Source organism: Atheta coriaria, unplaced genomic scaffold (genome assembly GCF_025399875.1).
Source record: "Atheta coriaria isolate IRGN ID8LTWV9N9 unplaced genomic scaffold, Caltech_Dcor_3.1 hic_scaffold_12_pilon, whole genome shotgun sequence".
Classification (NCBI taxonomy): Eukaryota; Metazoa; Arthropoda; class Insecta; order Coleoptera; family Staphylinidae; genus Dalotia; species Dalotia coriaria.
Window position 1 is genome coordinate 46,665 of NW_027045454.1, and position 14,280 is coordinate 60,944.

At 36.8% G+C, this 14,280-nt stretch overlaps 1 long non-coding RNA gene and 1 pseudogene across 1 annotated transcript; both read left to right on the forward strand.

Annotated features, from left to right (window-relative positions):
* Positions 1-1,056: 1,056 nt before the first annotated feature.
* Positions 1,057-10,276, forward strand: LOC135801700 (tyrosine 3-monooxygenase-like; annotated as a pseudogene).
* On the forward strand, positions 6,900-7,236 carry LOC135801702 (uncharacterized). The gene is made up of 2 exons (XR_010550429.1): positions 6,900-6,966; positions 7,094-7,236. It is a non-coding gene; the product is annotated as an uncharacterized lncRNA (long non-coding RNA).
* Positions 10,277-14,280: the final 4,004 nt, after the last annotated feature.

The window sequence follows — 14,280 nt, forward strand, 5'->3', positions numbered from 1 at the left end:
TCCAAACAGTTTTCTACATGTAGATTAAGAATTAAATACTACATAAACTGATAAATAAATAAATAACATTAATTAACTACTTCTTGAGTAATAAAGCATAGACAGGTATTCTTTACTTAATCCAGGCTAACAAAAACTATCGATTTACTGAATGAATTTTTTGTTTGCTGGATTTTACCAAAGATCACGAGTTGAAATTAGACATTTGACAGGGGATTCCCATAAATTCTAAACGTTTAAATGTACTTACATACAATTACAACCAAGTACAATTACTTTACATTGTATTTCTTACAAAAATCATCCGATTATTCGCGCCTTCGACGAAATGCACTAATTGCGCTGCAATTAATTTATTTGATTGCAATTTCTTTAGAAACATCCAACATAATCCACCAGTTTTTACGTAAAATAAAAAAGAAAACAATGCCGCAATAAGACACGTGCCTTACATCCTCGTGTTTTGAAAGTGTTGAGAATATCTACTTAAATTTCTATTCATTTAACTATCAATAAAAATGGATGAATTGAAAGTTTATTGATCCGTTGTCGATATGTATTGACGAAATGAGGAAGTATCGTCCTTGAAACCCCAATTCCGGAAGTCGCACCAAGTTCAAAACAATCTGATTTGACCGCGCGGCTGGTTTTCTGTAACAAAGAAAAGAGTTGTTTGTGTTTGGGTATTACCAAATTACGGCGGTGGCGGTGGCGGTCGCGGGCGGTGTTCACCGCAAGAGGACGAAGAGCACACGGCTGGTGATGACACATTTGACCGAACGTGTTGTCAAGGACTTTGAAATGTAGAAATTTCCTATGAATAATGCTCATTAATATAAAAATTTTCGAATTTTTAATGATTTTTGATTTAATTTGGTGAATTTTTGATAAAAATGAATTTTTATCATGATTTTCATATGTGGAATTTTCAGCCGCCTCCAATTGTGAGCGCATTCCCGCCTGGGGTTCCCTGTTGTCGAATGCGCTTGCGGCCATCATGAGGTGGTGGCGGGGGCCGCAAGTACTTAAGCGCGAAGCCCCTCGTCGGCCGGCACTCACACTCACGGTCTCTCCTGCCCGCTCTCGTGCCAGTAAACAGTCAGCGTGCGTTTGCGAACCAGCGATTTCTCATCACCATCAATAATCCACGACGAAAACGCTGAGAGCGAAATCGAAATCGACACGAGGACCTGTTCATTATCAGACAGACGGTTTGAGTCTCCAATCGTGGTCCGATAACGCACAACGCCCGGTTTACGCCGCCCGACTGTTTGTTCGCTCGTACACACTTCGAGGATTTCTTTGGAGGATTCGCCGCTCGGCAGTGAAAACGCAAAGCTTTCAGGCTGAAGCCCGCGTCGCCGTTGTACATCTACCACCTGCGAGAGTCAAATCTCAATCCCGACCGTCCCCAGCCCAGCAAGGAGCAGAAAATGGCTGCCGTCGCTGCTGCACAGAAGAACCGCGAGATGTTTGCCATCAAGAAGTCTTATAGTATCGAGGTAAGTCCATTAATACATAAAAAATTAATTTTTAAGGGTTGAGGGTTAATTTTTCAAAAAATAAAATTTTTCAAAAAAAAATATTTTTTTTATTAAAATGAATTTCATATTCAGTTGAAATTTTGAAAAAAAATGTTGTTTTAAATATTTTTGCAAAATTCTTTAATTTTACATTTTCTTGCTGTTGGCACTTGATTAAGCACTTAATGGCATTCTAATGTCGATGTTAATTAACGACCACTCAATGATCGTCGTGCGCATCGTACAATTGCAAAATTAAACAATCACCGCGCGCGGTGTGTCGCTAGGCGATTTTGCAGATTAGTCGACAGCGGCCGGTGGCAATTACATAAGTCCACCTTAACAACTTAACTTAAAGTAAAGTAACGCCGCGCGACTGCACTCTCGACACGAAACGAAATAAAATGCGTGCTAATGGCATGCCGTGCCACGCCACTTTGTGCATAGCATTAATCGCCATCGAAATCGCGATTTAGTTCGGTTCGGACACCGCACTGAGACGGTTTGGTCAATCAAAGAAATAACATTTGAGTCAGGTTTTCAAAACAACAAAAATTCTGCTTGTGCAATGCCGCCAATACAAAGCATACCAGAGATTGATTTAATTATTGATAATAAGGTAATTTGATTATTTTAATGTTTTATTTGGTAATATGACGCGAATAAGCTTATGAAAAATAAAAAAAAATGATTTGGAAAAAAATTTAATTTTTTAAAAGGTTTTTCACTAATTTCTCTCAAACTAATTAAGTTTTTTAAATTATTTTTTCATAATTATTATTAACACTAAATTTGGAATCATTGGTGTCAAAACTTTTCATAATAACTTTGTTTTGTTAAAAAATACAGACTAATTAGTGTCAGTTTTATAAATTTTTCAAAGTTTAACTTCAATTGTTAATAACTTTTAGTATAAAAATCTTAGGGCAGAAATTTTTTACAGATAGATTTAAAATTTTATATAAAATCTAATTATGAAAGAATTATGCTTATAAATCAAATAGTTTTGAGTTATTAATAAATTACTATAATATGTACATATTGATATGTTGCTTTATTGGAAAACTAGAGTAATAGTGTATTTTTTCTAGTTATTAATTACTAACTCAAAAACTAATTGATTCAGTTTAATAAATTTGATGTAGCTTTCTTAAGTATTAAATTCTGAAGAAAACTGAACAATTATTTTATTGATATCAACTTCTTATCAAAAGTTATAAACAAATTTATTTCAATACTCAAATCGTATTCTTAATCAAATTTTAATTGTTTATAACTCTTTAAATAATGGATTCATCTTAGAAATATTTTTCAGTTAAATGTAGAATTTAATAATAAATCAATTTTTGAAAAAATTAACCAAAAAACTATAATAGTTTTTAAATAAATTAATAAAAACTATAATTATCCACTACTCAATATTCCAGTTTGAAGCATATTATTCGAATCGGACATAAAACGCGATAAATGTCGATTTATCTACAAAAAATATTATTGCCCCTGTATAATAATTAAGTTATTTTCTGCGTTTTGCACACATTGCGTCGCCCCTGGTTAGCCTTCATGGATCCGTAAGTTCTTCGGCAAATTATGTTATTGAGCTCGATTCGCGCTCGTTTTCGCATTCGCCGCAAAACTAGCACGTTTGCTTTTCCATCCAACACTAAATCCACACACACGCCGGCGGCGGGGAGGGCGGTGACATCTTATCTCAACAACTACACACAAAATTCTCTAATCGGTAACAACCGGTAATTCACCAAAAACCAGCTGCATTCCGAAGTTAATCACCTCAAAATCCAACAAATTAACCTGCCACACACACACACTGGTCTCCGGTCGCACTGTTAAAAACCAGTGGTGTGTGTGATAATTAAGAAATTAACTCACAAATGTGACATTAAAATGTAAAACACACGAGCCGGTCGCCACGACGACGACGAATGACATAAGATCATGGTCATTAGGAGCATGAAATAGAAGGCACGACTGAATTCATGCCAGTTTGCCCCGAAGGAACGAAATATTAATAAGTCTTGACCTTGCGTCGCAGCGGCAATCGCCCGTCTTTTTGCGATAATTAACAATTCTTCACTCTCGCGATTAATTATCGTACTCATAATAAGCTGATTTTGCATTCTATTTGCGCGCAACACACAATAATTCGCTAGCATAACCTAAAACCCAACATAACCTCAAAAAAGTTTCGAGCGCAATTTCCTGACGCGCCCGCTAAGTTTCCGCTTCCGGCTGGGTGGAACAAGCGTGTTCGGAAGTGGATTGTTCATTGATCAAAGATGTCTGTCTTTTCGTTTGCAGAACGGATACCCGTCGAGGAGGCGTTCGTTGGTCGATGACGCTCGATTCGAGACGATGGTTGTCACCCAGACTAAGCAGACCGTCTTGGATGAAGCGCGTCTGCGTGCCAACGGTAGGTGGCGACACTTGTCAACAACATAACCTGTTTTATTCTGATTATTTTTGCACGAATTTATTTATTTTTTATTTTTTATTTTATTCTGTGTCGTATCGCATGATTAGACTCGAGCCTTGAACCAGAAGTCGATGACAAACCGCAAAAGACCGAGCAGACCGAGGAAGGCGAAGGTAACCATACTTTTTTTTTGCTGCTGCTGCTTGGTAAATTACTTTTGTAACAAGTATGCATTGTTCTGTAACGTTGCAAAAGAATGCGCTGGCTTAAACTTGACCTAAAGTGTAGCGATCTACGTAAATGCACTTTTAAGTGAAAGGAAACAATCACAAAGCGCGGCGTGCAACAATTTTTATACAGAGTGTTACAAAATATGAAAAATAATTTTTTTAAAGAAAATAATTTAATTTTTTTTTCTATAAAACACTCTGTATATTTATTTTTTATATCCGGCTGTGAATATAATTGCACTAAGAGCCACTCACTTTTTCCGTGCCCATGAAAGAGGCTTTCTAAATGTCGCGCCGTGATTTTCATCCCTTACATTCTGAAGAGCATAATTTTTCCACTCGGAAACGCGCGTTAAGCCGCTCAAATATACTCGTAAAATCTCGTCGTAAATCCCCAACCATTTTCAGATACTGGTCTAACCGAGGAGGAAGTCATCCTGCAGAATGCCATCGCCGAGGGTGTGGATGGTGACAAGGTCATGCAAAAGGCGGCGTTGGTGTTGCGCTTGCGCGATGGCATGTCCTCGCTGTCGCGTGTGCTTAAATCCATTGAGAAGTACGCGGGGTGGTGAACCACTTGGAGACACGCCCGTCGAAGAGCGACGCCTCTCCAACTGGACGTGCTCATTCATGCTGAGCTCACGCGTTTCGAATCTTCTGTTGTTGATTAAATCCCTCAGGCAGACGGCTTCGTTGACCAATGTCTCCTTGGTGGGTGATGACAGCGTCACCAACAAAGTCCCTGGTTCCCACGTCATGCTTCTGAGCTGGACAACTGTAATCATTTGATGACCAAATACGAGCCTGATTTGGACATGAACCATCCGGGTTTTGCTGATAAGGAGTATCGTGCCCGGCGTAAACTCATCGCTGAGGTTGCATTTGCTTACAAATAGTAAAGTTTGGTTAGGAATTAAAACTCGTAAAATCTCGTCGTAAATCCCCAACCATTTTTCAGATACTGGTCTAACCGAGGAGGAAGTCATCCTGCAGAATGCCATCGCCGAGGGTGTGGATGGCGACAAGGTCATGCAAAAGGCGGCGTTGGTGTTGCGTCTGCGCGATGGCATGTCCTCTTTGTCACGTGTGCTTAAATCCATTGAGAAGTACGCGGGGGTGGTGAACCACTTGGAGACACGCCCGTCGAAGAGCGACGCCTCTCAACTGGACGTGCTCATTCATGCTGAGCTCACACGCTCGAATCTTCTGTTGTTGATTAAATCCCTCAGGCAGACGGCTTCGTTGACCAATGTGTCTCTGGTGGGTGATGACAGCGTCACCAACAAGAGTCCGTGGTTCCCACGTCATGCTTCCGAGTTGGATAACTGCAACCATTTGATGACCAAGTATGAACCTGATTTGGACATGAACCATCCAGGTTTTGCTGATAAGGAGTATCGTGCCCGGCGTAAACTCATCGCTGAGGTTGCATTTGCTTACAAATAGTAAGTTTGGTTAGGAATTAGAACTGTCAATACGAAATTTAGTCTATTTTCATTATTTTCACTATTTACACACAGATGGCGTTAGTTGAAGTTGGTATTATAATATGTTTTTTGTTATTTTTGTATAGTGGTGATCCAATCCCAATTATTCAGTACACCGAGACCGAGCATAAGACATGGACTGCGGTGTTCAACACCGTGCGCGATTTGATGCCGAAGCACGCGTGCGCTGAATACCGCCGCGTCTTCCGCATGCTGGAGGAAGAGGGCATCTTCGTGGCGGACCGCATTCCGCAGCTGGAGGAGATGTCCAAGTTTCTGCAGTCGCGTAATATCACTGGCTATTTCACGCTGCGGCCCGCTGCTGGCCCGCCGACTTCGCGCGACTTTTTGGCGTCGCTTGCCTTCCTTCCGCATCTTCAGAGCACCTCCAGTATGTGCGCTAAGCATTAACTCTCCGTGGTATCACACTCCTGAACTGTAAGTAAAAATCTAAAAAAATTTTCTGTAAATTTTCGGAAAATTTTATTGTTCCCTTTAAATAAAAATATTAATTTTTGGCGTTTCTGATAATCTAAGACGATAGTTTGATCAAAATTTTTCGATAAATTTATGTTGAATTTAATATTTAGTTAATTCCTGCACCATATCATTGGGCTACTAATGTTCGCATTTTGATTAATTCACAATTAAGTAAAGAAAAATAATTGAATTGATTCATAAAAGTGTTTCTGGAGCATTTTTATTGCTAATAACTCCGCATTAAAATGAAGATATTAGAGTAATTTCTTCAGAAATATGTTCGGTAATAGATTATCTATGCATTTAAAATCTATCACAACCAAATTTCCGAAAATTAATTGCATTAATTTACAAATTAGCAAAAAAAACGTAATTTTTTCCTATTTTTGCAATAACTTCTTTAAATTAATCAATATTTTTAATTCTTTTGCATATTTGGCCATAAAACTTTCTAAACAATCAATTAAACCAAAAAGAAAATTTATTTAACGTTTTTCTATTAATTAATCAGTAATTAACTTAACAGTAATTAACTTAAAAAATACGATTTTGAACCAAAAGTAATTTTTTTTTACATAAATTTGTCAAACACACAGTATTTTCGTATCATATTAGATGCATAGGAAAGTTAAACTGATACAGTTACCGCCGAGAGAGGATCTCGATCAAAGAACACTTGTGATTCAATTATAAAAGCCATTAGACGGGGCGTAATAAGTGTTCGTTACCGACGCTGCGATCGCCCGTTTTGCTGATAAGGAGTATCGTGCCCGGCGTAAACTCATCGCTGAGGTTGCATTTGCTTACAAATAGTAAGTTTGGTTAGGAATTAGAACTGTCAATACGAAATTTAGTCTATTTTCATTATTTTCACTATTTACACTCAGATGGCGTTAGTTGAAGTTGGTCTTATAATATGTTTTTGTTATTTTTGTTTAGTGGTGACCCAATCCCAATTATTCAGTACACTGAGACCGAGCATAAGACATGGACAGCGGTGTTCAACACCGTGCGTGATTTGATGCCGAAGCACGCGTGCGCTGAATACCGCCGCGTCTTCCGCATGCTGGAGGAAGAGGGCATCTCGTGGCGGACCGCATTCCGCAGCGCTGGAGGAGATGTCCAAGTTTCGCAGTCGCACACTAAGAGTTTCACGCTGCGTCTGCTGCTGGCTCGTTGACTCTGCGCGACTTTTTATGTCGCTTGCCTTCCGCATCTTCTTCAGAGCACCCAGTATGTGCGCCACATTAACTCTCCGTAATACACTCCTAACTACCGTAAGTAAAATCTAAAAATTTTCTAAATTTTTTCGAAAATTATTAATTTTGAATAAAATATTAATTTTATGTTTCTGATAATCTAAGACGATATTTGATCAAATTTTTCGATAAATGTATGTAGAATTTAATATTTAGTTAATTCCGCACCATATCATTGCTACTAATGTTCGTATTTTTGATTAATTCACAATTATGGAAAGAAAAATAATTGAATTGATTCATAAAAAGTATTTTGGACATTTTTATTAATAACTCCGCATTAAAAGAAGATATAAGAGTAATTTCTTCAAAAATATGTTCGGTAATAGATTATCTATGCATTTAAAATCTATCAAAACCAAATTTCCGAAAATTAATTGCATTAATTTCATAAATTAGCAAAAAAAACGTAATTTTTCCCTTATTTTTGCACACCCCTTTAAATTAATCAATATTTTTAATTCTTTTGCATATTTGGCCATAAACTTCTAAACAATCAATTAAACCAAAAAGAAAATTTATTTAACGTTTATTAATAATCAGTGAATTAACTTTAACAGTAATTAACTTTAAAAATACGATTTTGAACCAGTAATTTTTTTACATAAATTGTCAAACACACAAAGTATTTTCGTATCATATTAGATGCATAGGAAAGCAACCGATACAGTTACCGCCGAGAGAGGATCTCGATCAAAGAACACTTGTGATTCAATTATAAAAAAGCCATTAGGACGTGGGCGTAATATGCTCGTTGTTACCGACGCTGCATTCTAATTAACGGCGAACTTCAAATGACACGCGTACTGCATTGTCGTTGGAAATTACCGAAGCAAAAAATCAAAATGACATGCTAATACTACATTCGCCATAAAATGACAGCACTGAATACAATTGTTTCCATTTTTCTTCACTTTCTTACTCTTTTCATGATTCCATTCACGAATTATTAAATGCGCCGTCATGTTGCTTCACCCGAGCTTCGCGCAATTCTCCCAGGAAATCGGCTTGGCCTCCCTCGGCGCTTCCGACTCCGAAATCGAAAAATTATCCACTGTAAGTGCACTTTTACCTTTTTTTTGCTTCCATTTTCTTTCTAAAGTTAAAGAAAAGATAATATTCCGCGTGCTCCTGTAGTTAAGACGTAGCAAAATTCTCGCAGTGAATTGATTTAATTCCAGCATAAGCAATTAAATGGTAATAATATCCGAAGTCGGTTGGCAATTGGCAAATCTAAATGTATTGCGATTAACGTGTCATGGTCAAGCGCACGTGACACGCGCTCTCGCGCGCCGTTCAGAGAAAAACGGACGACGGATTTGCAAAAGCGACAAGAAGTCGCAAAACGCGCACATGGTCATTTACCATGTGTTTCCACAAAACAAGAGACGGAATAATTAACGCCGCTCTTTGCATAATCACCCAAAATTGCGACATTTACAATCGCGAGTTCTGCGCGATTCATTACCGTAACGTCATTGGGAATCATGGTTAATGACTCTGATAGCAATTTTACGACTATATTAATACTCATAAATTAATTAGAGCATTCAATTAATTTCTAACCTATTTATTAATAGATGTCACTAGTAATCTAATTTTTCTTACTAAAGGTCTACTGGTTTACCGTGGAATTCGGCCTCTGCAAGGAAAACGGCGCTGTCAAGGCGTACGGCGCTGGTTTACTGAGCGCTTACGGTGAATTACTCCATGCGCTCAGCGAGAAACCCGAACATCGTCCATTTGAACCCGCTAGTACCGCCATTCAACCTTATCAGGATCAGGAATACCAACCGGTGTACTATGTCGCTGAGAGCTTCGAAGACGCCAAGGATAAGTTCCGGCGTTGGGTGTCGACTATGTCGCGTCCGTTCGAGGTGCGTTTCAACCCGCACACTGGCCGCGTCGAAGTATTGGACACCGTCGATAAACTCGAATCCCTCGTCCACCAGCTGAACACTGAGTTGTTGCATTTGGCGAACGCCGTCAACAAGATGAAGGCGCCCGCGCTTGAGTAAGCCGCGCAGCCACCAGAGGTCGCCACCATGCCAAAAAGTATCTAACCAATGCAACCAATGAAAAACACACAAGCAGAAAACAAAAAATTAAAAACAAGAGAAAAAAGCAGGTATTGTAGCCGTGTTATGTTTTAATTCGGTCGCATTTTGGCACCGTATGCACACACTCGTAAATTTTAAGCATGGGATCAAAAAATGGGAACAAAATTCTAGTTTAGCAATATTTTTGGGAGGCAAAAAGTTGTTTGACTCATTTCTTAAGTAACGTATCGGTATTTTCATTGTGTATAAAGTCGTCCATTTCTTCTACGTGTATTATAACTCTGTTAGGCATCTATTATTATTCTATTATTGTATTATTAATTATTGATAATTTTATTATACACTCACACAACACGCAACTCACACACAGCACACACAATTGTAGATAGTAAGTGATCGCACGGCGTTTGGACTATTTTCTTGCGGTAGGCGATTGATTCAGAAACAGATGCAGGCGAACACAACACGTTCGCGGTGTTGCGCAATGCACCCGTAACGATTTAACGAGAGCGCAATTACACCGTCGCTAATTACGTCTGCGTCTCCGGCCGTTTACACTTGTATTATATAAATTATTATTATGTGTGTGTGATGGCTCGCCTACTTTCAAAACGCAGAAACAAATGCTGTGTGGAACTCACTTTTCGTAGTTATTGTAATTGTTAATAATTGTGAAAGAAAACATGTAAGATATATAAATTTATTGATTGTAGAGTTTAAAAACGCCTGTAGAAGGTGAATTAATCAAAAAACTATGTATGTAGATGTTGAGTACTTATAAATAAATATGTGCAATGTGAAAATATATGCAGTATTATTTAAATTTAAGTTTAATTGGGATAAAACGAAGTTTTGTTAGTTACAGCGCTTATAACTCAAGAAAGGCTGAACATATTTTTATTATCTATGATTTATTGGATTCTTCATGGTCCAGAATAAAAGAATAAACATTAAAATATTAAAAATTATGATTTAAAAAGTGTTAAATAAGTGATGAAAGTTGTTATGAAGTTTTAATCATAGTTATAGTTAAATAATTGACTCCCAGATGGCGCTAAAGTTCATTATTAGCAATTCTCAATTCCTTAAAATAAAATTGTGAATCTTATTGATGAAACCAACACGTTTTATGCCCAAAAAAGTAAAAATTAATTATAGTTTAACCGAAAAAACTCAAAAACAATTTTAAATGTACTAAAATTTATATTTCTATATCAATATTCAATATTATTATCATTCCTCATTGGCGTTATTAAGATGGTACAAATATTTATGTACATTTGGTTGCCTATTCCTTCGCTGAAACTTCTTTATACCTTCCATAGTAAAATGGCGGCTTAGCCCACGTTGCCCGATGATTTGCGATGAGTTGTGGCCCGATAACTGTTGCATGACATGTTGTACTAGGTTCTTCTATACGTGTTATACTCGAGCAATGTGAAAATATATGCAGTATTATTTCAATTTAAGTTTTATTGGGATAAAATGAAGTTTTGTTAGTTACAACACTTACAACTCAAGAACGGCTGAACAGATTTTGATTATCTATGATTTATTGGATTCTTCATGGTCCAGAATAATAGAATAAACATTAAAATATTAAAAATTATGATTTATAAAGTGTTAAATAAGGGATGAAAGTTGTTATGGAGTTTTAATCATAGTTATAGTTAAATAATTGACTCCCAGATGGCGCTAAAGTTCATTATTAGCAATTCTCAATTCTTTAAAATAAAATTGTGAATCTTATTGACGAAATCATCACTTTTATGCCCAAAAAGTAAAATTAATTATATTTTAACGAAAAAAAAAACACAAAACAATTTTAAATGTACTAAAATTTATATTTCTATATCAGTATTCAATATTATTATCATTCCTCATTGACGTTCTTAAGATGGTATAAATAATTATGTACATTTGGTTGCCTATTCTTTCGCAGAAACTTCCTTATACCTTCCGTAGTAAAATGGTGGCTTAGCCCACGTTGCCCGATGATTTGCGATGAGTTGTGGCCCGATAACTGTTGCATGACATGTTGTACTAGGTTCTTCTATACGTGTTATACTCGATTTGGTTGTTTTAGTAGTTTTGTCGTTTTCACCGTTTTACTCGCATTACTCACGCCATTTTGACTGCTTTTCAAACATTGTTTACTTGGCGTTTTGCTTGTCAACTTTTACTATTCTTAGATTGATTTTTATTGATAATCCCATTAAAACAAAACGCAGCCCTTCTTTTCATGTCAATTGTATTAAGCAATTCCTTTCCCAGTGCTTGGATGATCGATGATGGCGACGAAATGAACACCGGAAGTATAAGATCATTATACGGCATCGCCATACGGAGAATCGTATTAATCTACAAATGAAAACAAAATTGAATTAAATTTAGCATGAAATAGATTTAATGTTTTGTGAATGTTCGAGGTAATGATAAACAAGTCAAACACAATTAATTAAAGCAACCAGTATGACTAATCAAAGGCGTGCATATCGCGTGCGCACCGCGTGTCTCGTTTTATTTTATTGTAATTAATCGTAGCATTTAATTAACGATGTCTCCGGCCTGTCAAGCGACTCGCACGCTCACCGGTGTGTATCTAATGCAAATTCAAGTGCGTTCTTTTGTTTCACACTCTCGATTCGCTTTCGCGTTCACATTCACGCCAACACAGCGTGAACTGGTGAGGTTTAATGTGCTAATTACCGCCGAAGTGATTAAATAATTAATTTGTGTGATAATTACAGGAAACCCTGTGTTATTTAATGTTTGTACTAATATTTACCCTTTGTGATTGAGCTATGTTGAATATATTCACGGCGTGCGCCAATTCATCATTCAAATTCTCCGCGTTTAAGCGGATTTCCTTCTTTACTTCGTACACTTCTTGAAGAATTTCACATGCTTCTTTTTTTGCTTGTTTTGGTGTTTTTATTTCGATTGGTTTCTTTGGGATGGCGTTACTGGTACTGGAAACTGGTGATTTCTCGAATATTATTTCCTTTAGGCCTGAAACTTCTTTTGGTGGGGGTTTGTTTATGACTGCTTTTGATGGAGTTGCTATTAGACATGTTTTTGACTCTCGGGTTAAATTTTTAACTAGAGGATTAACTAGTTTTGGAGTAGGTTTGTCGATTTTTTTAGCTTGATCTAAATTTTCGGTCTTTTTGTCTACAATACCTTTTTTATTGTTATTTTCGCATGTTTCTTGTAAGTTTTCTTGTTTTTCTTTGACGTTTTTCATTTCGTTTAATTTATTTTCAACTTCTATAAGTTGAACGACTGGTTCATCCTTGTAGACTTGTTTTTCATACAGTTTTAAACTGTCTTTGTTATCATTATCTTCTGCTTGATTGAATGCATCCGTTTGTAAATCGTCAGTCGTTGTATGCACTGTGCGGCCGATTGCAAAATTATATGATAAGTTACTGACGTTTGTTTCCATTTTATTCATCTGAATATTTTCTTTTTTGATATTTTTTGTTTCCTCTGTGTCTTTTTGATTTTCACCATCAACATTATTACTTTTACTTGGTTTGAGTGCACTTGCTGTTGAATCAGCAGTTTGTTGTTGTAATTTATTTGAAACTTTATCAACAATCGGCAGGTTTTCTTTGTTTTCCTTTTGAATTTCTTTTTTTGTTTGTATTGGTACCGTAGGCAACCCACTCTGCTCCTCCCTACATTTCTTGTCACTTTCGGCTGCCTTCATCTGCATTTCATTCAAAGTCACATCTATAGTTTCCAGTGGTGAAGGCAAAGGAATGTTTGTTGTGGAGTGTGCTAATGCGCTTTGAAGTAATAGTCTGTCATTGTTAACAAAGCGAGTATTCTTTGCGCGTAGAGTCGGTGCTCGATTAATATTCGCTGTTAACTTGGAAGGAATGCATTCTCGGCTAGGTGTTGAATTGATTGCCATCCTTTGAGGTATCTTGCTGTTGCAGTATTTTTGACTTGGTTTTGCAATTTTGCTTTGGTTGTTATTTCCGAGAATATTTACAGTTGATGGTGAAGAACTTGTTTGGTCTGGTTTAAATACTGGTAGTTTAGATTTAGAAGTACTTGCAGTTAAAGCTAGTGATTCATCAGACATAACTGAAGTGGCTTCATTTATTTTTTCAGGAACTGTTTCTAATGGAATTGGAGGTTGTGGTAAATCATCTGTATATAAAAAACAAAGTGGTGTTAGTTACAACACGTATAACTCAAGAACGGCGGAATATATTTTGATGATCTATGATTTGTTTAATTTGTTTCAGCCTAAAATAGCAGAATAATAATTAAAATATTGTAAATTATCACTTAAAGGATGTTGAATAAGGAATGAAAGTTTGTGTCAAAATTCAATCATGGTTATAGCTAAATAATTGGACCTCAGATGGCGCTATAGTGCATTATTAGCATTCCTTGTTTCGCCATTTTATTTTGTGTTTTACTTACCTGTAGTTGTTTGTATATTCAACCGAACTCGGTCTGCAGAACTTTGCGTGCTTATATTTTCAACAATTGGTTTAATATCAACAGTAGCATTAACTTGTTTTTGATTCACTGAAAATCACAATTTTATAAATTATAGATTTCAACATAGGTTATATCATACCTGGATATGATATTTCCGTAGAAGTTTCTGTATGATTTGCTCCCGGAAGAGTTCCCATCGTCGTAGACACCGATTGTCCTGCCCATGCTTGCAGATATTGATGTGTAGAAGTTCTCAAGTCAAGCAAAGCCTTCTCCAAGTGTTCGCTTGTGTATTCAAGCGCGCTACAATTTTCCATTTTATTTCTAGCGTTGCTTCTCGTTG